This window comes from Triticum dicoccoides, chromosome 6B, assembly GCF_002162155.2.
Source record: "Triticum dicoccoides isolate Atlit2015 ecotype Zavitan chromosome 6B, WEW_v2.0, whole genome shotgun sequence".
Taxonomy (NCBI): Eukaryota; Viridiplantae; Streptophyta; class Magnoliopsida; order Poales; family Poaceae; genus Triticum; species Triticum dicoccoides.
Window position 1 is genome coordinate 516,714,006 of NC_041391.1, and position 24,644 is coordinate 516,738,649.

Genomic DNA, 24,644 nt, shown 5'->3' on the forward strand with positions numbered 1-24,644 from the left:
GGAGCTGAGGGAGTACTACTACCTCTTCTGGTCGACGGAGACGCGAGCGCATCCGCGCACAAAGGTACTCCCAGCTGCCGCTTTGGAACTGGCTCCGAATGGATACCCTTTCTTCGCGCTGTTCTTCTACTGCGGGCTCTGCCCGCCTTTCTCTGAATTTTTTTGTGATATCGTGAACATCTACGGGTTCCGCCTCCTTGACTTCACCCCCAATGCTGTTCTGACCATGGCAGTTTTCGCACATCTCTGCGAAAACTTTGTCGGAGTCCATCCAAATGTCGCTCTTTTTCGCCACTTCTTTATGCCCCGAGTTGAGAGAGGACCACCTTTATCCGGTGGAATCGCCTGGATCTCAAGAGCTGGCAAGAAGGAAGCTTATCTGGAGGGAGAGCTCCGCAGCAAGTGGGAGGAATGGAGAGCAGAGTGGTGCTGGATTGTCGAGGAGAACCCGCAGCCATTCACCGCCCAGCGCCAAGTCCCAATAGCGCGCAGCAATGATTGGAGCAACGTGGCCCCGGAAGACGATAGGCTGAAGATTGCCGTCACCCGGATCTTACGCCTCAGGCTTGCCGGGCTCACCGTAGGCGCCGTTGGCGCAGATTTTCTTCGCCGCCGCATCGCCCCCCTGCAGGAGAGGAGGAGACCCGCCTGGGAGTTCCAAAACTCGGCGGATATCATGAGGCTGCGCCCGGGCCTCAACTTCAACTTCACTGTCCTGGAACTGGACGCGATGATCCTGGAGCTGTTCAAGCGTGATCCTCAGCATCCCGAAGCGTTCATGTTGCCGAGGGGTGTCGTTCCGCTGTGCCACAACTCCTCGCTCAACCGCATCCGTGCAATGACGCCGCTGTGCGACTCGCATGGAATTGTCCCAACTTGGCAAGAGCCTGCAGACGTCGTCGTGCAGGAGTTCTTTGATGGTCTGGTAGAAGTGCCGGTCCGCCCCGATGAACAGAAAAGCCTAACCCGCGACACCACCAATGCGGAGATGCAGCACATCGCCACTAGGCTGGAAGAGGCGGCAGTAGCCGCTGCCGCGGGTGAGTTTGGATTCACCGTGGAGGAGGCAGAGGCAACAGAGACGGCAAGCCTTGTCGAGCGAGAGGAGTTTGCCGGCGAGGAAGAGCTTGTCGGGCCTGAAGCTGAGTCGAGCGAGCCCGCCGAGGGCACGAGCGACTCGTTGAAGATCGGCTCCTCCTCCTCCCCACCTTCAGCCAGCTCGCCGCAAGCGGAGCCCCCAGCTCCACCAAGAAGGCGTCTCCGCAAGGCCGGGGACGTAGCGGGGCGGCAGGTGAGTCAACAGCCGCCGTGCCGCGCGACACGCTCTACCGCGGCAAGCACTGTTGCCGCGGGAGTGCCTCACGCCGCGGCGAAAACTGGAGCGGGGTCTTCCCGGTCCACCGCTACTGCCCCTGCCAAGCGGACAAGGGAACCTACTTCTCCGCCTCGTCACACCGGAGGCGAGCCGGACTTCGATCTCTCCGCGCTCAGCTCCGACGAGGAAGAAGAAGAGTAAGATTCTTTGATGTACTTGTAGTTCTTCAATTCTTGCTGTTTTGTCTTGTGTCTGATTTGCTTTACTCCGAACCCATTCCTTTTCAGGACTCTGGCCCAGAGAGCGGCGAAGAGAGCCAAGGTCCCGGTGATTGTCATCGAGGACGAACCCACCGCGACAACAGGGGGCGCGTCCGAGACCACCTTGCCGGACCCGGCAACTTTTCCCCAAAGCAGCCCCCAGCGCAGCCCCCAGCGTAAGTATATGGTTTACTTCATGCTGTCAGGTGCGCATGGGTGCTCTTTCTTTGAGGATATCTGACTGTTGGTTTGTGTAGGAGCAGAGCAGCCTCACCAGGAGTGCCCGGAAGCCGCTCCCGAAATGCCATCTTCTTTGACTACACCGCCAAGGGAGGATTCCCCGGCAAGGGAGCGTTTTCTGGCAAGGGAGAATTCTCCGGCAAGGGACAGTTCTTTGGCAAGGGACAGCACCAGCGATCGTCCGGTGGTTGAGACCATGACTGCGGATCCTAGTACAGGTAATCCTCTTGCTTGAAAACTTCCCTTTGGTTCTTCTTCTTCTGATTTTCTTTTTGAATATATGCTTGACTTTTCTCCTTTTTCCGTTCGTCGGATCCATCTGCCACGGAGCCGATGGAAACCGAGGTCGCCGGCGAGGAGAACGTGCACAGCAATACCGACGACGCCGTTGCCACCAAAGGAGAAGCCGGCGCTGATGATCCCGCCGGCGAAGAGGCCGCCAAAGCTGCCGCCGCAGAAGCTGGCGAGGGACCCGGCGATCGCACTGACGGCCCCAAGGCCGCAGGAGCGTCAGTCGCTACGCCGACCGCCGATCCCTCCGCCCCTGCTGCAGCGCCAGGCTCCGAAGAGCCCCAGCCCGGCGCCTATCTGAAGGCCGGCGACGGCATCTTCATCAAGCTCCCCTGGGCGTCAAGCTCCAGGGCGCCGGTCGAAGGAGAGGTCTTGGATGGAGAGGTGCTCGCCTCCGCTGGGCTGACGCTGGTCGATGCGCCAAGCAGCAGCAGCGACGAGCCTGAGGAGGAGCGGCTGTTGCGGAAGTTGTTGTCACTTTACCGCGCCTGACAAGCCAAGCTGGAATCCCGTGAAGCGCTTGTCGCAAAGGCGGGAGTGGACATCGAGAAGCGCGCGGAGGAGCTGCGGGGTCTAAGGCAGGAAGCTCTCCGATCCCTGGCAGAGGAGCGGGAGCAAGTCGCTGAGGAGCGGAAAGCCTTCCTCCTCGAGAAGGCTGAGGTCGAAGAGCAACAGCGGCTTGCTGCCGAGAAGCTGTCTGCGCAGGAAGGCGAATTGGCGCAGCGCAAGGTCAACCTTGACAGCCACGAGGAGGAGCTTGCCGCACGCGAGCAAGCAATTGGCGAGGCTCTCAAGGAAGCAAAGGATGCTGCCGCAGCTGCCGAGGCCGCCAAGAAGGAGCTGGAGACGAAGATGGCGCAGCTGGAGGCCGATCTCAAGGCGAGCGGCGAGGAGCTTATCGCACTCAAGCGTGAGCGCGAGAAGGACGCCGCCGCTCATGGCGAGCTGCAGGGTCGTCTCGCTGAGAGGAGCAAAGAGCTTAGCGCCGCCAAGGACTCCAATGCAGATCTTGAGTTGAAGCTAGCCACTTTGACCAAGACGCTGGACGGCGCCAGGGAGCAGGAGGTGGCCTTGAAGGAGAAGATCAAGGCCGACGAGGCGCTGCTGGCGAGTGCTGCTGCCGCCCAGAATGCTTTTAGGGAGACTGTGGAGCACTGGACCGAGGGTCTTGTGAATGTTGCCGCCGCCATCGACGGGGAGCTGGCGCAGCTGGGGATGGAGGACCTCGGGTATTCTTCCGACGAGCACCTCCAACCCAGCGCCAAGCTCAGCTTGTTCTTCAATGGCATGGCGACGGCCCTCCAGCGACTCCGGGAGAAGATCCCAAAGCAGCTGGCCGACAAGTCGCGCAAGATCTGCGCGGGAGTTCTTCAAAAGGTGCTGGTGAAGGTGGCCTTCCGCAACCCAGGCCTCAACCTCACCAACGTCCTCAGGTCCCTGCCGCCGGATGCTGATCTGGAAGCGCTCAAGGCCCTTGTCACACCCATTGTGGACAAGGTGAGCGAGATCAAGCGGGTTGAGGGCGATCGCGTAGATTAGGCCGCCCATTTTCTCTTTTTCTTTGTCGTTGTTGGTCATGTCATGAGAACAATCTGTTAGAGCTGCGACAAGCTATCTTGTAATATAACTCTATTTTGGGTAGAGATTGCTATGTTATTTCCTTTACTTGATTCCTTCCTTTGTATGTTTTTGCCCTACGCTTTTAGGGAACTTGTCGGCGCAGGCACCTTAGCCGCGAGCGCTGAGTGCGGGACATCAGCAGCCTGCTGGCGGTGCCGCTTCCGACAAGAAACCTTGTCGCAACTAGTCGCAGCTCACTTAAGTTGTAGAGCGGACTAAAAACAAAGTAAGGGCGCAACTAGCTACGAGTTGGTTCCTCCGCGCACAGGTTTTCCATACAAAGCACAGTCGTTCGAGGAAGATAACTTAAAAATTAAAACTGTTTGCTCAAACTTTGGCAACTTAGCTTTTCTGTTGTTTGCTTTCCGATAAGGTGAAACTTCCTTGAACGATGCCTGGTCCACACCATTATCTCCTCCTTTCCCCCCGGCAAACTTGTGGGCGAGGGAACCTTCCTTTCCTTTTTGAGAAAAAGAAAGAAGAGAAAATAAAGATATGGAGCCTTATGGCTTGTTATTACTTACCGGATGTAGGCGCTGGACAAAGTGTCAGATAATGCATGCCAAAAAATAGTATAAAGCATGAAATTAACGAGATGTGCGGAGCACATGAGCTTTACTTATGCACGGGTTCTGCGCCCGGCTTTGTACAAAGGATTACATGCAACATCAGCAAGACCTGTACAAAAGGTGGTTGTCGGAACAGGTTCCCGCAACCGCGCCTCATGGGTAAAACTTACGAAGATGTTCAATGTTCCAGGAGTTGCTCACCGGAATGCCATCTTCGGTCTCAAGGTGGACATCGCCAGGCCTAGTGACTCGTTTCACCCGGTAAGGGCCTTCCCACTTCGGCGTCAACTTGTTGGAATTCTTGGCAGACTGAACGCGTCGAAGAACAAGGTCGCCTTCCTCGAAACTTCTGGCATTAACTTTGCGGCTATGGTAGCGGCGCAAAGCTTGCTGGTATCGAGCAGCTCGTACAGCAGCCTGAAGACGGTCCTCCTCAAGGAGCAGCGCGTCATCTTGTCGCAGCTGCTCTTGCTCAAGCTCATCATAAGCAAGCACTCAGAGGTGATCCGTATACGAGTTCCGTGGGGAGAACTGGCTCCGCTCCATAGACTAGAAAGAAAGGTGTCTGGCCAGTGGCTCGATTTGGCATCGTCCTGATCGACCAAAGAACCACCGGCAGCTCCTCAATTCAGTTCCTTCCGCACTTGCGCAGCCTGTCGAAAGTCCTGGTCTTGAGCCCGCGCAGCACTTCAGCATTTGCCCTCTCCGCTTGACCGTTGCTTCTCGGATGAGCAACAGAAGCGAAGCAGACCTTGGCGCCAAGATCTTGGACGTACTGCATGAAGGTGCGGCTCGTGAATTGTGTGTCGTTGTCGGTGATAATCCTGTTAGGGATCCCGAAACGGCAAACAATCGACCTAAAGAACTTGACTGCTGACTGTGCTGTCACCTTCCTCACCGGTTCCACTTTCGGCCACTTTGTGAACTTGTCGATTGCAACGTACAAGTACTCAAAGCCCCCGACAGATCGGGGAAAAGGGCCGAGGATATCGAGCCCCCAGACCGAAAATGGCCAGGATAAAGGGATCGTCTGGAGAGCTTGAGCTGGCTGGTGTATCTGCTTGGAATGGAACTGGCACACTTCACACTTGGTTACTTGTGCAGTTGCATCCTGGAGGGCTGTCGGCCAAAAGAAACCTTGCCGGAACGCTTTGCCGGCAAGTGCTCTTGCGCCAATGTGGTGACCACATATGCCTCCATGTATCTCTGCCAACAGCTTTTGTCCGTCCTCCCAGTGAATACACTTCAATTTCACGCTGTTGAGTCTTCTTCTGTACAGTGTGTCATCGACAAACTGGTACATACTTGACTGCCGGGCTACTCTTTCCGCTTCTTCTTGTTCTTCGGGAAGTTCTCCTGTCTAAAGGAAACGGACAATCTGCTGTGCCCATGCTGGAGCTTGCGGCTCGACAACAAAGACTAAAGGCACATCTGCTGCTGCGGGAACATCTGCTTCTATGGCGAGAACCTGCGGCTCAGCCGGAGCTTGACGTTCCCCGGCAAGCTTGCCGGAGCAAAACTTGTCGGGAGCGTCTGCTTCAACGGAACAAACCCTAGGGCTTGCCGGAGCAGACTGCTCCTCAGCGCCCTTGGTGTTGATCTTGAGGACCTTCTTTGCGGCGGCTTCGGGGAGCTCTGCCGGAAAATAGTCACCAGAAATCAACTTCCTCTTCTTGCCCTGTCCAGTTGATGGTGTTACAGACGGTTGAGTCAGCTTGAGCATAAAGATCCCTGGTTCCACAGGCAACTTAAGTGCTGCGCACTTTGACAGGCCATCGGCAATGTCGTTCTGAGCTCTTGGAACATGTTCCATCTGTAGGCCGTCAAAGTGCTCTTCTAGCTTTCTCACTTCATCAACGTAGGCTTCCATCAACGGACTCTGATATTTCTTGTTCACTTGGCGGACGACAAGCTATGAGTCACCCCTGACAATGAGCTTCTTGATCCCAAGGTCTGCTGCGATCCTGAGACCGGCAAGCAATCCTTCATACTCTGCGGTATTGTTCGTTGCTTGCTCCTTGGGAAAGTGCATCTGGACTATGTACTTGAGTTGCTCTCCGGTGGGTGCAACAAGTAGCACGCCCGCACCGGCGCCTTGCAGCGAGAAGGCACCATCAAAGTACATCAGCCACTCTTTGCTTGCTTCCTTGACGGGGATGCTCGTTTCTGGAACTTCTTCATCTTGTGTTGGCGTCCACTCTGCTATGAACTCTGCCAATGCTCTGCTTTGGATAGTTGAAGTGCTTTCAAACTTGAGGCCAAAGCTTCACAGTTCCAGTGCCCACTCGACAATCCTGCCTGTTGCTTCTGGATTTTGCAGTATCCTCTTCAGCGGAAAACGAGTGACGACTGTGATCTCATGTGCCTGGAAGTAATGGCGCAGCTTTCTCGAGGCCATGAGAAGGCCGAAAAGCAATTTCTGCACACCAGAGTACCTTGACCTAGCCCCTTGCAGAAGGGAACTGACAAAGTAAACTGGGCACTGCACCATTCTTTTCTGCATCTTCTCACGCGCCTGCGCAGATCCATCTTTGTCGGGACCAGAGCTTGTCGGTGAAGTTCCCTGCTTGTCGCTGGATGCATCTGCCATGGTTGCTGGCTCATCATCCGCCTCCCTCTCCGCTACTAACGCATAACTAACCACTTGATTGGTTGCCGCTATACACAGCAGCAACTTCTCTTGTGGCTTAGGTGCGACAAGTGTTGGAGTGGAGGACAGGTATCTTTTTAAGTCCTGCAGCGCAGCCTCGGCTTCCGGAGTCCATCTCATTGGTCCTGCCTTTTTCAATATTTTGAAAAATGGCAGGGCGCGCTCAGTAGACCTAGAGATAAACCTGCTGAGAGCAGCTACGCAACCGGCAAGTCTTCGTACATCCTTGACGCGCTTTGGTGCTTCAATCTGCTCAATGGCCTTGATCTTGTCGGGATTGGCTTCAATTCCCCGCTGAGACACGAAGAACCCGAGAAGGTTGCCGGAGGGGACTCGAAGCACACACTTCTCGGGGTTAAGCTTGAGGTTGATCTTGCGCAGATTTGCAAAGGTTTCGTCTAAGTCTTGAATTAGAGTCGCCTTGTCCTTGCTCTTGACCACTATGTCATCCTTGTAGGCTTCCACATTTCTGTGTATTTGCGGCTCAAAAGCGTCGTGGACTACCCTTGCAAATGTTGAACCAGCATTCTTTAAACCGAAAGGCATCCGTACGAAACAGTATGTGCCACATGGGGTGATGAATGCGGTCTTCTCCTCATCCTCTTCTGCCATGAAGATCTGATGGTATCCTGAGTATGCATCAAGAAATGAAAGCAAGTCACATCCGGCCGTGGAGTCAACAATCTGGTCGATGCGCGGCAAGGGAAATGGGTCTTTGGGACAAGCTTTATTGACATCGGTAAAGTCGATACAAAGCCTCCATTTCCCATTTGCCTTGCGCACGACTACAGGGTTGGCCAACCACGTAGGATGGAGCACTCCTCTGACAAGGCCTGCTACTTCCAATTTCTTGATTTCTTCTGCGATGAATTCTTGGCATTCCATTGCTTGTTTCCTGACTTTCTGCTTGACGGGCCGCGCATGAGGACAAACGGCAAGATGGTGCTCAATTACTTTCCTGGGAACACCGGGGATGTCAGACGGTTGCCATGCAAATACGTCGACGTTCGCCCACAGGAAAGCAACGAGCGTGCTTTCCTATTTAGGGTCGAGAGTGGCACTGATGGTGAAGGTACCACCAGTGCCATCCTCCTTGGCGGACACCTTCTTGGTCTCTGGTGGAGCTGCCATTGTCTTCTTACACTTGTCGGTGGAGCTCGATGGTGCGTCCTCGACGGTAGCGCAGCACTCCGAAGAGGTGCGCTTGCCGGAGTGGGCATCAGAACTCTTGCCGGACTTTGTCTTCTTCTTCGCCCCGGGAGCTTCAACGGCAAGTGACTTGCGATCTGTTGCGGCTGCTGCTTCCCGGTAGATCTTGTTGGCGCAGATAAGAGCATCCTTCTTGTCGCCAGGGATAGAGATGACACTTATCGGGCCTGGCATCTTCAGCATGTTGTATGCATAGTGAGAGGCTGCCATGAATTTGGCGAGTGCTGGATGGCCGAGTATCCCATTGTCAGGTAATGGAAAGTCAGCAACGTCAAAAGTGACCCTCTCAGTCCTGAAGTTCAACTCGCTGCCAAATGTCACCGGCAACGTAACCTTTCCCTTCGGTTTGCTCCTTCCTGGATTGATTCCTTGGAATGTGCCGGTCTCTTCGAGCTCGCCATCAGGGATCTGGAGTTTCTGGAGTACCGCGGAGGAGATCAAGTTTAAGCCGGCCCCGCCGTCAACTAGCATCTTGGTGACCTTGAGGTTGCGGATAGTTGGTGAAACCAACATCGGCAAGCACCCGACCGCAGTTATGCGATCAGGGTGGTCCTGAATATCAAAGATGATAGGCGTGCTGGACCATTTCAGAGGCTTGCGTGACTCAATGGGTGGTTCTGCCGCATTGACTTCCCGCATCGACTACTTGAGCTGGCGGTGTGAAGTATGCAGAGAAGCACCACCGTCAACGCACATGACCTCTGTGGCTTTCTGGAACTCCTGCTCATCGGTCTCGTCATCATCCATATCTTCATCGTCGTCGTCATCTTCATCCTTGTCGCGGCCGCGGGGAGGTCTGTCTCCTTGCCGCTGCTTGGCCTTGCCGCGGCGTCCTCCTCGGCCGGGGCGTTTCTTGCTGGCTCCTCTAGCACCTTCCTGGGCTTTCTCCTTGTCGCGTCGCTCGTATTCAGCCTTTTGCTGCTCGACAAGCTGCTCGACCTTCTTGCAGCTCTGGAGGTCATGGCCCTTGGTGCGGTGGATCTTGCAGTACTGCTTGTTGGTGCCGTCCTGCTTGTCGGTGACCGCCACAGCCTCCTCGCCGGGGCTACCAGCTTTGGCTTTCTTGGCGCCACCTCCGTTGCCGGACTGCTCAACGACTAGCACATCTTTGCCTTTCTTTTTCCTGTTGTTCCGCCGCCGGTTTTTCTTTGCCGGGGCAGTCTCCTCACTATCAGATCCTCCTGCTCCTATATTCTCTCCGGGGAGTTTCCTCCCTTCCTCAGCACGTGCACACTTGTCGGCCAAGGCATATAGCTCACTGACGTCTCTGATCTTGCACATCGCCATCTCCTCCCGCATCCTGCGGTTTCGCACGTTCTGATGGAACACGCTGATTACCGCGGCAGGGTGGACATCTGGGATGTTGTGCTGTACACAGCTGAATCTCTGAATATACTTGCGCAGGGGCTCTCCTTCCTTCTGGGCAAACAGATGAAGGTCACTCTCTTGGCCATGAGGCTTGTGGCCGCTTGTAAAGGCGCCGACAAACTGATGGCATAGGTCTGCCCAGGAGGATATGGAGTTGTCCGGCAAGTGCATGAGCCAGGATCTGACATTGGGCTTGAGCACCAGCGGGAAGTAGTTGGCCAGGATCTTGTCGTCCCGCCCCCCGGCAGCTTGCACCGTGATGGTGTAGATGCTGAGGAACTCCGACGAATGCGACTTGCCATCGTACTTCTCTGGCACGTCTGGCTTGAAATTCTTCGTGCTGGGCCACTGGACTTGCCGCAGCTCACGAGTGAACGCAGGGCAACCTACCACGTACAGCAAGTCGCCTGGTTCCCCTGGTGCATGCATGTCGACAGAGGGCCCAGCGCGCTGGTCGGATTGACGCCGCGCTTCTCTTCGGTGCTCGATGCGAGTACGAGCATCTTCTTGCTATCGTTCGTGAAGAACTTGGTGCTGATCGCGACGAGCTCGTGGATCTGATCATGCGGTGGAGTCGCTATCGAGGTGGATCCGGCGAGTCGGCGATCTTGGCCTTCGGGGTGGAGAGTGCATGGTAGTTGCACCCCCACCGGTTTCGTCGCCATTGGCTCGTGCCTGGCGGTCCTGCCACGGCAGCGATGTACTCGGCTGTCGTGGAGTGTTGCCATTGGCGAAGCCGATGAGACTCTGAATGGTGGCCCTCCATCCGTCGATCTTGTCTTCCGTTGGAGGGTAATCCAGGAGCAGTTGAGCTCGCGCCAAAGCTTCTGCTGGAGTGGTGGGCGGCAGTGGCGAACGGCGCGAGGAGCGGGATATGCTCGGACTTCTAACTATGTTAGAAGGAGCAGTATCCTGTCCAGGTGACCGTGTCTCGCTCGTGCCAGCATGTTGGCGTGCATGCTGGTCTTGAGCGCCCCGAGATCCACCAGCTCGATCTTGGTCCAACAAACGTATGGTACTGCGAATACCATGACGCTGTCGGTCCTGTGCCTCCTGAGATGGGCGCGGTGCATGCACGGACGCTGAGGTCTGCGCAGCCTTGTCCTTGGACCTGGCAGCACCGTGAGCTTCCTCGTCGATGTCCGTTCTTCCGCCGGCGTCTACCCCACCACCCAATTGCTCCGGTGGTGGTGGGATCGACGTGGACGGAACAGTTGCCGTCGAAGCCTTCTTCTTCGGTGGCATGTCGATGAAAATGATGAAGATCTAGCTCGTGTGAACGCCTGATCAGGTTCACACAAACTCAACGCCCCCTACCTGGCGCGCCAAAGATGTCGGGGAAGCTGATCCGCGAACACCTATGGGACCGGCGGACCGAGCCCCTTTCGGTTCGGCAGGGGGGCGGAGATCGCACGAAGAGCGGATCGAGGCGAAGCACACGAGCAGTTTACCCAGCTTCGGAGCTCTCCGGAGAGATAACACTCCTACTGCTGCTTGTCTGATTGTATTTAGTTCTTGCTCGGGAGCGCTGAGTGCTACAGTACACTCTAGCTGCTAACAAGACCGAGCGTGAGTGTTTTTCTGGCCCCCCGAACCCCCCTCTACGTTGCGCATGGGCCTCCTTTTATATGCTGAAGGGGTCACCGACAGGTGGCAGCGTAGACAAGGGTAAGAATGGAAAAGGTGTTGCGGTTGGTACAACTACTTGTACAGTGTATCCTACCTAACCCTGACGGCAGGGGACAAAGGCATTAAATGCCCGTCTGCGTCGCTCGAATAGTCCAAAAAGGACCGTCAGGGACGCCACCGCTCGCCATGATGGCAGTCTTGTCAGCGTCGCTTGCCACCACGCACCGCTGGCTGCACAGCCTCTTGCCACACGCGCCTGGAAAGGCCCCAGGGCGACATGTTGGTGGATGTGCTGGAGCACGGGTACAGAGTGGTAGCCTGCCGCGGCAATCGCCTCGCCGCGGCCGTTGTCTTGTCGCGTCCGGAAGCTTGTCGCTCACCGGGCCTTGCCGGGACGCGTGGAGCGTCGCGGCAAGTTCCTTGAGATGCCTTGGTTGGCCTTCCCGGCAAGCTCCTCTTGCCGGGGCCTTGTCTCCTTGGCTTGAATACTTTGTTCTTGAATGGCTCCAAAGGAACCACGGAGGACCTTGGCGGCCACCCGGCAAGCTTTGCCGCGGGGCGCTGCAACTGCCCGTGCTCAAGTTCGGGATACTAGGGTACCCCTACTCTTGTACACCGACAAAATGGTGCGTTGATGATGAACTCCTTGCTCTTGTGCTTCAAATGATAGTCTCCCCAACACTCAACTCTCTCTCATAGGATTTGGATCTGGTGGAAAGAAGATTTGAGTGGAAAGCAACTTGGGGAAGGCTAGAGATCAAGATTCATATGGTAGGAATGGAATATCTTGGCCTCAACACATGAGTAGGTGGTTCTTTCTCAGAAATGGTAAGTTGGAAGTGTAGGTTTAGTCTGATGGCTCTCTCCACAAATGAAGAGGAGGTGGAGGGGTATATATAGCCTCCACACAAAATCTAACCGTTACACACAATTTACCAAACTCGGTGGGACCGATTCAACAGACTCGGTCGGACCGATTTAGTAAACCTAGTGACTGTTAGTGATTTTTGGTGGGACTGACATGCAACTCGGTAGGACCGATTCGGTTAGGGTTAGGGCATAACATAATCTCGGTAAGACCGATTACACAAACTCGGTGAGATCGATTTTGGTAATAAGCTAAACAGAGAGTTGGTCAGGCAAACTCGGTGGGACCGATTACTCAAACTCGGTGGGACCGATTTTGGTAATAAGTTAACCAGAGAGTTTGCATTGTAATCTCGGTAGTACCGATTCCTCAAACTCGGTGAGACCGATTTTGATAATGGACATACACAGAGAGATTACAATCCCATCTCGGTGAGACCGAGATCCCTATCGGTAAGACCGATTTGCCTAGGGTTTGTGGCAGTGGCTAAGACATCCAAACTCGGTGGCGCCGGATAGAAGGAATCGGTATGGCCGATTTTGGCTTTGGGTTTAGGTCATTTGTGGATGTGAGAAAGTAGCTGAGGATTTTGGAGCATATCACTAAGAACATGAAGCAAGAGGCTCATTAAGCAACACCTCATCCCTCCTTGATAGTATTGGCTTTTCCTATAGACTCAATGTGATCTTGGATCACTAAAATGTAAGATGAAGAGTCTTGAGCTTGAAGCTTGAGCCAATCCTTTGTCCTTAGCATCTTGAAGGAGTTCCCACATCCTTTAGTCCATGCCACTCCAATGTTGAACTTGTCTGAAAAATACTAGATAAAAGTGTTAGTCCAACAAGTGATATGTTGACATTAATTACCAAAACCACCTAGGGAGCACTTGTGCTTTCAATCTCCCCCTTTTTGTTAATTGATGGCAACATACATCAAAGCTTTAGATAAGGATATGAAGAATAGCAAGCAAAGCTTTGGAAAGACATGTAACAAGCATAGGCTCCCCCTACATGTATGCAATCATGTGAATATGAAATATAGAAGCATGTGAGAGCATAACTATGATAGAGCAGGCAATGTGTTACATGTATCTTGGCCATATGCATCAGAGCAAAAAGTATTAAAGGAATTACCTTAATGCCCATGAGTCCTTCTTGCAAACAGTATGTACATCAGCAAGAATTCCTCATACACATGATTGTGATGCATATACTTACCTTGTAGTCTTGAGTAGGCTTAGGATGGAATGAACTTGTGTAAACAAGGTTAGATAACACGGATACATCTACTAGCCAGAGCAAACAGAAGAAACCACAGGAATACCAAGACTGGGATGACATGTAGAGAGTGAGTACAAAGTACCACATTTGATTAGACATGTCCCCAAGAGTATAGATATGCAATGAATTTGACTGATTTCTTTCCCTTAGATGTCTTGCTCCCCCTGAATCTAGCACTGGATACTGGGAGAAGATAGGGAACAGAAAATCAGAGCTGAAAGATATAAATGAACAGAGCTAATGCAAACTAATGCAAGTAAGCACATATGAACATGTATTTCCCCTCAAGAAGACATGTGGCATCTCTCCTCTTGAACACCAAGCATCTGGGATCCTTGAGAAATACTTTCTACTAGTATTCTCTCCCCCTGGAGATCTCTCTCTCTCTCTCTCCCTGAAGGATCTCTCTCCCCCTGAGAAGGTGATACTCTCTCTAAAATGATAAGCTTTGATGTGATCTCCCCCCCCCCCTTTGACATCAATTTCCAAGAAGGGCTTGATAAAGATGTGATCTCTCTCTCTCTCCCTCGGGAATTTGTCGTGAATGGGTTTGATCCTTGAGTCACAACATAAAGCACTTGATAAAAATGTGATGCTTGTTAGAGGACAAGATTCATTGAGTGAAGCTAGAATAGACGAAACACAGAATAAGTGGCAAACTGTTTTTCCTGTGGTGAAATCGGTGGCACCAAGTTGTATGCTTCGGTTGTACCGAAAGAATTCGGTTGGACCGAAAATAACTAATCGGCGAAACCGAGTTCATCACAAAGAAAACACTTGTCACCGCAGCTCACTAGTCTAATAAGATCTCACAAAGATTGGCAAGGAATTAACTAAATGATATGCAATGAATTGATGCATAGAATGCAGAGCAAACAGAAAAGAAAGAAATCTAGATGAAGTTTTTTTTGAAAGGGGAAAAAATATGCATGAGACAAATGCAAAAACACAGAGACGAACACAAGAGAACTTCATCTAGAGATGGTCGGCGACAAAGTAGAGTATATTGACTTAGGAGTCAAGTGAGATCACTTGATCATAGGTCATACTCATCGTTTAAGCTCACAATGGGGTTACCATTTTTCGTTTAAGCATCTTGATGTATTCACATCTTGTCGAGTTGCTTTAGCTCATGTCTCGGAGTAAAGCTTCTCTAAGATGGAATAACATACCTTGGTTGGTGGTGTTGATCATGTAGTTGAACTTGTGGGTTGCTCAAGGTTGATGTAGCTCATCAAGAGTTGGGAGCACCACTTGGAATTTGAGTCCATCTACCTACATGGGTTAGTTCTTGCAAGGAAGAGCACTTGTGTATCCAAAAATGACAATCATGAAGCTCAACATAGAATTTGTCAAAGGATATGTTTGAATGGTTTCGTGCTTCCTTGTCTTCAACCACCTTTGTATAGAGACTTGGTGATGTAGAGATTGCTCAAGATGTGAGTAGGTTACAATCTCATGGAATTTGATTCAACCAAGTACCTACATGGGTTAGATAACATGCAAGATGCAAATATGTCCAAGACATAAGATTTTCATCATAAGAGAAATATCAAGGATTAGTCATAAGCTCATGTCTTGCATGTATCCAATGGAGTTTCTACTCCAAGTTTGAAGCATCTATGATGTTCAATTCTCCTCTCAACCTGCAAAACACTTTCTCATCAAGAGGTTTAGTGAATATATCTGCTAATTGCTTTTTGGTGCGAACATGCTTAAGATCAATGTCACCCTTAGCAACATGATCTCGAATGAAATGATGACGAACTTCAATATGCTTAGTTCGAGAATGTTGCACAGGATTATGACCAATTTTGATAGCACTTTCATTGTCACAAAGCAATGGAACATGTTTCACATATATCCCATAATCTTTAAGAGTTTGGGTCATCCAAAGTAATTGAGCACAACATGAACCAGCGGCAATGTACTCCGCTTCGGCGGTGGATAAGGATACCGAGTTTTGTTTCTTGGAGGACCAAGACACAAGAGATCTACCAAGAAATTGACAAGTACCCGAAGTGGACTTTCTATCAACCTTGTCTCCGGCATAGTCTGAGTCAGAGTAGCCAACAAGATCGAAAGAGGCCCTCTTAGGATACCAAATGCCAAAATTTGGTGTATGTATTAAGTATCTCACTATCCTTTTCACAGCCTTAAGATGACATTCTTTAGGAGCAGCTTGATATCTTGCACACATGCACACACTTAGCATAATATCGGGACGTGAAGCACATAGGTATAACAATGAACCAATCATAGAGCGATAAACCTTTTGATCAACCGGTTCACCATCTTTGGTCAAATCAAGATGTCCACTAGTAGGCATGGGTGTAGTCATACCTTTGCATTCTTGCATATTGAACTTCTTGAATAAGTCCTTAGTGTACTTCGTTTGAGAGACAAAAGTACCTTCCTTAGTTTGCTTTATTTGCAACCCAAGAAAGAATTTGAGTTCACTCATCATTGACATCTCAAACTTCTCCGACATTAGCTTTCCAAACTTCTCACTAAAATGAGGGTTAGTTGATCCAAATATGATATCATCAACATAAATTTGGCATACAAATAATTCTCCATTAACCCTTTGAGTGAAAAGAGTAGAATCAATTTTCCCAATTTCAAATCCCTTTCCAAGTAGAAACCTAGTTAAGCATTTGTACCAAGCTCTAGGAGCTTGTTTAAGACCATAAAGAGCTTTGTGAAGTTTGTAAACATGATTTGGTTTCTTAGGATTGACAAAGCCGGGAGGTTGTCTAACATAAACTTCCTCCTCTATTTCACCATTTAGAAAAGCACTTTTAATGTCCATTTGGTACAATGTGATATCATGGTGATTAGCATAGGCAAGTAAGATGCGAATAGACTCAAGTCTAGCAACAGGAGCATAAGTCTCACCATAGTCCATACATTCGACTTGTGTGTAGCCTTGGGCGACGAGACGTGCTTTGTTGTGAACAACTTGTCCATCTTCATCTTGTTTGTTGCGAAACACCCATTTGGTACCGATGATGTTGTGGTTGTTGTCGGGCTTCTCAACCAATGTCCAAACTTGGTTTCTCTCAAAGTTGTGTAGCTCTTCATGCATAGCGTTTATCCAATTCGGATCTTCCAATGCTTCTTCAACCTTCATAGGTTCAATGCTAGAGATGAAAGAATAGTTTTCACAAAAGTTAGCTAAACGAGTTTTGGAGCGAGTGATTCTCCCGGTTTGAATATCATTGTAGATTTGCTCGACGGGATGGTCTTTAGCAATTCTTGCTCGAACTCGTGAAAGCTTTTGCTTGGATCTTGGTTGAACATCTTATTCATCATCTTCTTCTTCTTCTTCTTCTTCATTGTTGGCATTGTCGTTCTCTTGTCGTGGTGGAGAAGGAGGTTGTTGACGTTCTTGATGCACTTACTCGTTTTATTCATCTTGGTGTGTACTACTTGTGGATGCTTCCGTGTCAACTCTTGGTTCACCTTGTCGTGAAGTAGAAGCTTCCACTTGGACAGACGAGGTACTCTCCTTCACCTCCGTTGGACGAACCTTGCCAATAGACAAGTCTTGGATTGCTTCCGAAGGATCTTTGTCTCCTACATCAATTGGCAATTGCTCTACTTGCGAGCCGTTAGATTCATCAAACTTCACATCTACCGTCTCTTCAACCTTTCGGGTGAAATTGTTGTAGACACGGTATGTGTGAGAGTTTGAGCCATAACCTAGTAGGAAACCTTCATGAGACTTAGGAGCAAATTTAAAATGACGATGCTTATCAAGAATGTAGCACTTTGAGCCGAATACTCGAAAGTATCCAACTTGGGGTTTGTTATCGGTGAGGAGCTCGTATGTCGTCTTGCCGAGTAGCTTGTGAAGATACAAGCGATTTGTTGCATGACAAGCTGTCTCAACCGCTTCTGCCCAAAAGTGCTTCGGCGTCTTGTACTCATCAAGCATCATTCTCGCCATTTCGATGAGTGTCCAGTTCTTCCTCTCAACAACTCCATTTTGTTGAGGTGTGTACGTAGCCGAGAACTCGTGTGAAATCCCTTCTTCGTTAAGAAAGGTGTCCACATTTGCATTCTTGAACACCGTTCCATTGTCACTGCGAACCTTCTTGATCTTCACTTCAAATTGATTTTGGGCCTCCTAGCGAAGTTTTTGAAGATCTTTTGGACCTGCGATTTATCATCGAGAAAGAACACCCACATAAATCTTGAAAAATCATCAATTATAATTAGACCAAAAGAATTTCCACCGAGGCTCTTGTAAGAGTTGGGACCGAAGAGATCCATGTGAAGTAGCTCAAATGGCCTCCTTGTGGTCATGATGTTCTTCACGGGATGCCTTCCTCCAACCTGTTTACCTGCTTGACAAGCACTGCAAAGTCTATCCTTATCAAATATGACATCATTAACTCCAAGGATATGATTTCCTTTAATAAGCTTGTCAAGGTTTCTCATGCCAACGTGACCTAGTCGTCTATGCCATAACCAACCTTTTGAGGATTTAGCAATGAAGCAAGTTTTAGGTTGAGCCTTTTTAGTGAAATCAACAATGTATAGATCACCTCTACGTATGCCTGTAAAGACCATTTTATGATTGTATCAACGAAACACTTGGCAATCTACTTCAGTAAATAGGACATTGAAACCGAAATCAGCAAGTCTAGATACTGAAAGTAAGTTGTAGCCAAGAGATTCAACGAGCATAACATTCTGAATGGAGCTATCATGTGAGATGGCCACCTTACCGAGGCCAACCACCTTACACTTTGAGTTGTCACCGAAAGTGACATACTTTCGAGGACTATCATTTTCAGCAAGCTCATGAAACATGTATTTATCTCCGGTCATGTGATCGGTACATCCACTATCAAGAACCCATTCCTTTCCTCCTGCCATATATCCCCGAAGATTTGCCATAAGACCAAAATGTATCATTGCATCATCAAGATCAAAGTCATCATCATCATCCTCATCATAGTATCCATGTTCAACATCGTCATGTGGTGGTTCAATTCCTAGTGAGAGTGATTCATTAGTATGAGTTTGACAATAATCTTGCTTATGAATTCTAGTGGCTTCGGAAATAATATCGCTAATAATTCCAACATTTCCTTTGGCACACATAAGATTTGTAAGCTCAAATAAATGATCACCAAACATAGGATCACTAGTATTCATCTTACTCAAGGCAATAGACTTATGGAGAATTTCATCAAGATTTTTCAAAGAATAATCTGGAAATCGTTCCTCAAGAAATTTCCATATAGTGTAGGCACACTCAAGAGTAGGCAGTTATATAATCAAGTTTCTAGGCAAGACTCTAGTGATAAGATTGATAGTTCTAACATTCCTAGTCATGTCAATAGACTCATCAAGGGTAGGATGCATAGGATCAACACAAGGTGCACAAGGACTAGCAATGTACTTGTTCAAATGATATTGATTGAAAATTACAAGCATCTCATTTTTCCACTCATGAAAATACTCTCCATCAAGAATAGGCACTCTATGTCTAAGACTCCCCAAAGTAGACTCATCCATCTTCCTCCAATGGTGATTAAACCAAGGCAATGGAGACCAAAGCTCTGATACCACTTGTAGGACCTTGAGAAGAGGTGTCTAGAGGGGGGGGTGATTAGACACTAAGTACCAAAGTTCTAGTTTTTAGCCCTTTTAAGTTTAAGTGGAGTTTAGGCACAAATTTAACATTCACAACACATAGCAAGCAAGCAAGCAAAGAGTATATGAGCAGTGGAAAGTAAAGCATGCAACTTGCAAGAATGTAAAGGGAAGGGTTTTGAAGGATTCAAACGCAATTGGAGACACGGATGTTTTTGGCGTGGTTCCGATAGGTGGTGCTATCGTACATCCACGTTGATGGAGACTTCAACCCACGAAGGGTAACGGTTGCGCGAGTCCACGGAGGGCTCCACCCAAGAAGGGTCCACGAAGAAGCAACCTTGTCTATCCCACCATGGTCGTCACCCACGAAGGACTTGCCTCACTAGCGGTAGATCTTCACAAAGTAGGCGATCTCCTTGCCCTTACAAACTCCTTGGTTCGACTCCACAATCTTGTCGGAGGCTCCCAAGTGACACCTAGACAATCTAGGACACACCACTCTCCAAGAAGTAACAAATGGTGCATTGATGATGAACTCCTTGCTCTTGTGCTTTAAATGATAGTCTCCCCAACACTCAACTCTCTCTCATAGGATTTGGATCTGGTGGAAAGAAGATTTGAGTGGAAAGCAACTTGGGGAAGGCTAGAGATCAAGATTTATATGGTAGGAATGGAACATCTTGGCCTCAACACATGAGTAGGTGGTTCTTTCTCGGAAATGGTAAGTTGGAAGTGTAGGTTTAGTCTGATGGCTCTCTCCATGAATGAAGAGGAGGTGGAGGGGTATATATAGCCTCCACACAAAATCTAACCGCTACACACAATTTACCAAACTCGGTGGGACCGATTCAACAGACTCGGTCGGACCGATTTAGTAAACCTAGTGACTGTTAGTGATTTTCGGTGGGACTGACATGCAACTCGGTAGGACCGATTCGGTTAGGTTTAGGGCATAACGTAATCTCGGTAAGACCAATTACACAAACTCGGTGAGACCGATTTTGGTAATAAGCTAACCAGAGAGTTGGCCAGGCAAACTCGGTGGGACCGATTACTCAAACTCGGTGGGACCGATTTTGGTAATAAGTTAACCAGAGAGTTTGCATTGCAATCTCAGTAGTACCGATTGCTCAAACTCGGTGAGACCGATTTTGATAATGGACATACACAGAGAGATTACAATCCCATCTCAGTGAGACCGAGATCCCTATCGGTAAGACCGATTTGCCTAGGGTTTGTGGCAGTGGCTAAGACATCCAAACTCGGTGGCACCGGATAGAAGGAATTGGTATGGCCGATTTTGGCTTTGGGTTTAGGTCATTTGTGGATGTGAGAAAGTAGCTGAGGGTTTTGGAGCATATCTCTAAGCACATGAAGCAAGAGGCTCATTAAGCAACACCTCATCCCTCCTTGATAGTATTGGCTTTTCCTATAGACTCAATGTGATCTTGGATCACTAAAATGTAAGATGAAGAGTCTTGAGCTTGAAGCTTGAGCCAATCCTTTGTCCTTAGCATCTTGAAGGAGTTCCCACATCCTTTAGTCCATGCCAATCCAATGTTGAACTTGTCTGAAAAATAGTAGATAAAAGTGTTAGTCCAACAAGAGATATGTTGACATTAATTACCAAAACCACCTAGGGAGCAATTGTGCTTTCAGCAACCTTGATCGAGTTTTGCAGAGATGCGAAGACACTAGTCTCATCCTGAATTGGGAAAAGTGTCACTTTATGGTTAATGAAGGCATTGTCTTGGGGCACAAGATCTCTTGATAAAGCCAAAGTTGATGCTATTGAAAAAATGCCATGCCCCAAGGACATAAAAGGTATAAGAAGTTTTCTTGGTCATGCCGGCTTTTATAGGAGGTTCATTAAGGAATTTTCTAAAATCTCTAGGCCTCTGACTAATTTATTGCAAAAAGATATTCCTTTTGTCTTTGATGATGATTGTGTAGAAGCATTTGAAACACTTAAGAAAGCTTTGATCACTGCACCTATTGTTCAGCCACCTGATTGGAATTTACCTTTTGAAATTATGTGCGATGCTAGTGACTATGCTATAGGTGTTGTTTTAGGGCAAAGAGTCGATAAGAAATTGAATGTTATCCAGTATGCTAGTAAGACTCTTGATACTGCCCAGAGAAATTATGCTACTACTGAAAAAGAGTTCTTAGCAGTTGTGTTTGCATGTGATAAGTTTAGACCTTATATTGTTGATTCCAAAGTTACTATTCACACTGATCATGTTGCTATTAAATATCTCATGGAAAAGAAAGATGCTAAGCCTAGACTCATTAGATGGGTTCTCTTGCTCCAAGAATTTGACTTGCATATTATTGATAGAAAGGGAGCTGAGAACCCCATTGCAGACAACTTGTCTAGGTTAGAGAATGTTCTTGATGACGCACTGCCTATTAATGATAGTTTTCCTGATGAACAATTAGCGGTTGTCAATGCTTCTCGTACTGCTCCTTGGTATGCTAATTATGCTAATTACATTGTTGATAAATATATACCGCCTAGTTTCACATACCAGCAAAAGAAAAAGTTCTTTTATGATTTAAGACATTACTTCTGGGATGATCCACACCTTTATAAAGAAGGAGTAGATGGTATTATTAGACGTTGTGTGCCTGGGCATGAACAGGAACAAATCCTATGCAAGTGTCACTCTGAATCTTATGGAGGACACCACGCGGGAGATAGAACTGCACACAAGGTACTACAATCTGGTTTTTATTGGCCTACTCTCTTCAAAGATGCTCGTAAGTTTGTCTTATCTTGTGATGAATGTCAAAGAATAGGTAACATTAGTAGACGTCAAGAAATGCCTATGAATTATTCTCTTGTTATTGAACCGTTTGATGTTTGGGGCTTTGATTATATGGGACCTTTTCCTGCCTCAGATGGTTATACACATATTTTAGTTGTTGTTGATTACGTTACTAAGTGGGTAGAAGCTATTCCAACTAGTAGTTTTGATCATAACACTTCTATTAAAATGCTTAAAGAAGTTAATTTTTCCGAGGTTTGGAGTCCCCAGATATCTTATGACTGATGGTGGTTTACACTTTATTCATGGTGCTTTCCATAAGATGCTTGCTAAGTATGATGTCAATCATAGAATTGCATCTCCTTATCACCCGCAGTCTAGTGGTCAAGTAGAGTTGAGCAATAGAGATCTCAAATTAATTTTGCAAAAGACTGTGAATAGATCTAGAAAGAATTGGTCCAAAAAACTTGATGATGCATTATGGGCCTATAGAACTGCATACAAAAATCCTATTGGTATGTCTCCATATAAGATGATTTATGGAAAAGCATGTCATTTACCTCTTGAACTTGAACATAAAGCATACTGGGCTATTAAAGAGCTCAATTATGACTTCAAACTTGCCGGTGAGAAGAGGTTGTTTGATATTAGCTCACTTCATGAATGGAGAACCCAAGCATATGAGAATGCCAAACTTTTCAAAGAAAAAGTCAAACGCTGGCATGATAAGAGGATACAAAAGTGTGAGTTTAACATAGGAGATTATGTGTTATTATTCAACTCTCATTTAAGATTTTTTGCAGGAAAACTTCTCTGAAAATGGGAAGGTCCTTACGTTATCGAGGAAGTCTATCATTCCGGTGCTATAAAAATTAACAACTTCGAAGGCACAAATCCGAGGGTGGTTAACGGTCAAAGAATCAAGCATTATATTTCAGGTAATCCTATCAATGTTGAAACTAATATTATTGAAACCATAACCCCAGAGGAATACATAAGAGTCACTTTCCAGAACGTTCCAGACTCCGAAAAGGCATAGGTACGGGGTACGGTAAGTACACCGACTCCAAAACAACTCTAATGGCAGTTTTTATCAGTTTTAGATTATTTAAGTATTTTAGGAAGAAAGAAGTAGTCCGAAAGGGACACGAGGCTCCCACGAGAGAGGAGCCCCCCCCCTGTAGGGCGCGTCCCCTGTCTCGTGGGCACCTCGTGTGCCTCCCGGACTCCGTTTTCTTGTATGTTACGTATTTTGGTCGGTAAAAATTCATTATATATACTACTGAAGGTTTTGACCACAGTATCACGCAAATATCCTCTGTTTTCGTTTCGAGCTATTCCTGTTGCAGATTTGGAACGAGATGTCGTCCCAAGATTCGGAAGGAGAGAGCTACATGGCTGATTATATTGCAAATCCAAAAGTATATGGGGATGTGGAACATTATGGCTGGACCACAGAAGAAGAAGAAGACTATGATCCAAAGAGGAAGGAGGAGACAAGCTCCGATGAAGAGGACGATGCACTACCTCAACCTGGTGATATGCATGTGGAGTTCAAGAAGTCAAGCCTCCCTAAGGTCCAATCTATCCCACCACGTTTTTTGCAGGACAGCAAGGCAGCACTATGCAAAAAGATAATGAAACTTGAGCTCGAGAATGAAGATCTGAGGGAGGAAAATTTTAGCCTCAGTCGCAAGCTAGAGAAGAAAAATGCAACAATTCCCACTTCACCACCTCCAAAGAAATAATTACATGGGTATGGGCACTCGCCTTGGCAACCGCCAAGCTTGGGGGAGGTGCCCCAGTATCGTATCACCATCACACTCCTATCTTTACCGCTTTATTTAGTTCGATCCTTTTAGTAGTATCTTGATCTAGTAGATTGAAGTTTTGATATCAAGTAGTTTTGAGTTTTGCATTGTGATCTCTTTATGTAAGCGAGTCTGTGTGCTATCTATAATAAAGATTAGTGTTTAGTCAAGGGCTTTGCTATGTTGCTATGATCTTGAGAAAGTAGAAAGAACAAAAGAGTTCATATTGATCTTATGGATAGTGATAACTTCACACATAGAAAGTATGAGGCATAAAAATTGTTGAGAGTTGATGAACATAGCCTTGGTCATCGTTGCAATTAATAGGAAGTGATAAGGAAAGAGGGGTTCACGTATAGATATATTATCTTGGACATCTTTTATGATTGTGAAGCACTCATTAAGTATGACATGCTAAAAGAGTTGATGTTGGACAAGGAAGACAACATAATGGTTTATGTTTTCCGACATCTCAGTTAAAGTATATTGTCATTGACCTTCCAAACATGTTGAGCTTGCCTTTCCCCCTCTTGCTAGCCAAAATTCCTTGCACCAAGTAGAGATACTACTTGTGCTTCCAAATATCCTCAAACCCAGTTTTGCCATGAGAGTCCAACATACCTACCTATGGATTGAGTAAGATCCTTCAAGTAAGTTGTCATCGGTGCAAGCAATAAAAATTGCTCTCTAAATATGTATGACTTATTAGTGCAGAGAAAAAAAAGCTTTGTACGAACTTGTTGTGGAATTAATAAAAGCGATGGATTGCATAATAAAGGTCCACATACAAGGGGCAATATAAAGTGACGTTCTTTTGCATTAAGATTTCGTGCATCAACCCTAAACGCGCATGACAACCTCTGCTTCCCTCTACGAAGGGCCTATCTTTTATTTTATGTTTTTGCTTTATGCTTGAGTCAAGGTGATCCTCACCTTTCCACTTTTTCATTTTATCCTTTGGAAAGCTCCTCGTGTTTGAAAGATCATGATACATATATCCAATTGGATGTAAGTTGGCATAGGCTATTATTGTTGACATCACCTAAAGGTGAATACGTTGGGAGGCAACACAATAGGCCCCTATCTTTCTCAGTGTCCGACTGAAACTCTATAACCACAAGTATTGTATGAGTGTTAGCAATTATGGGAG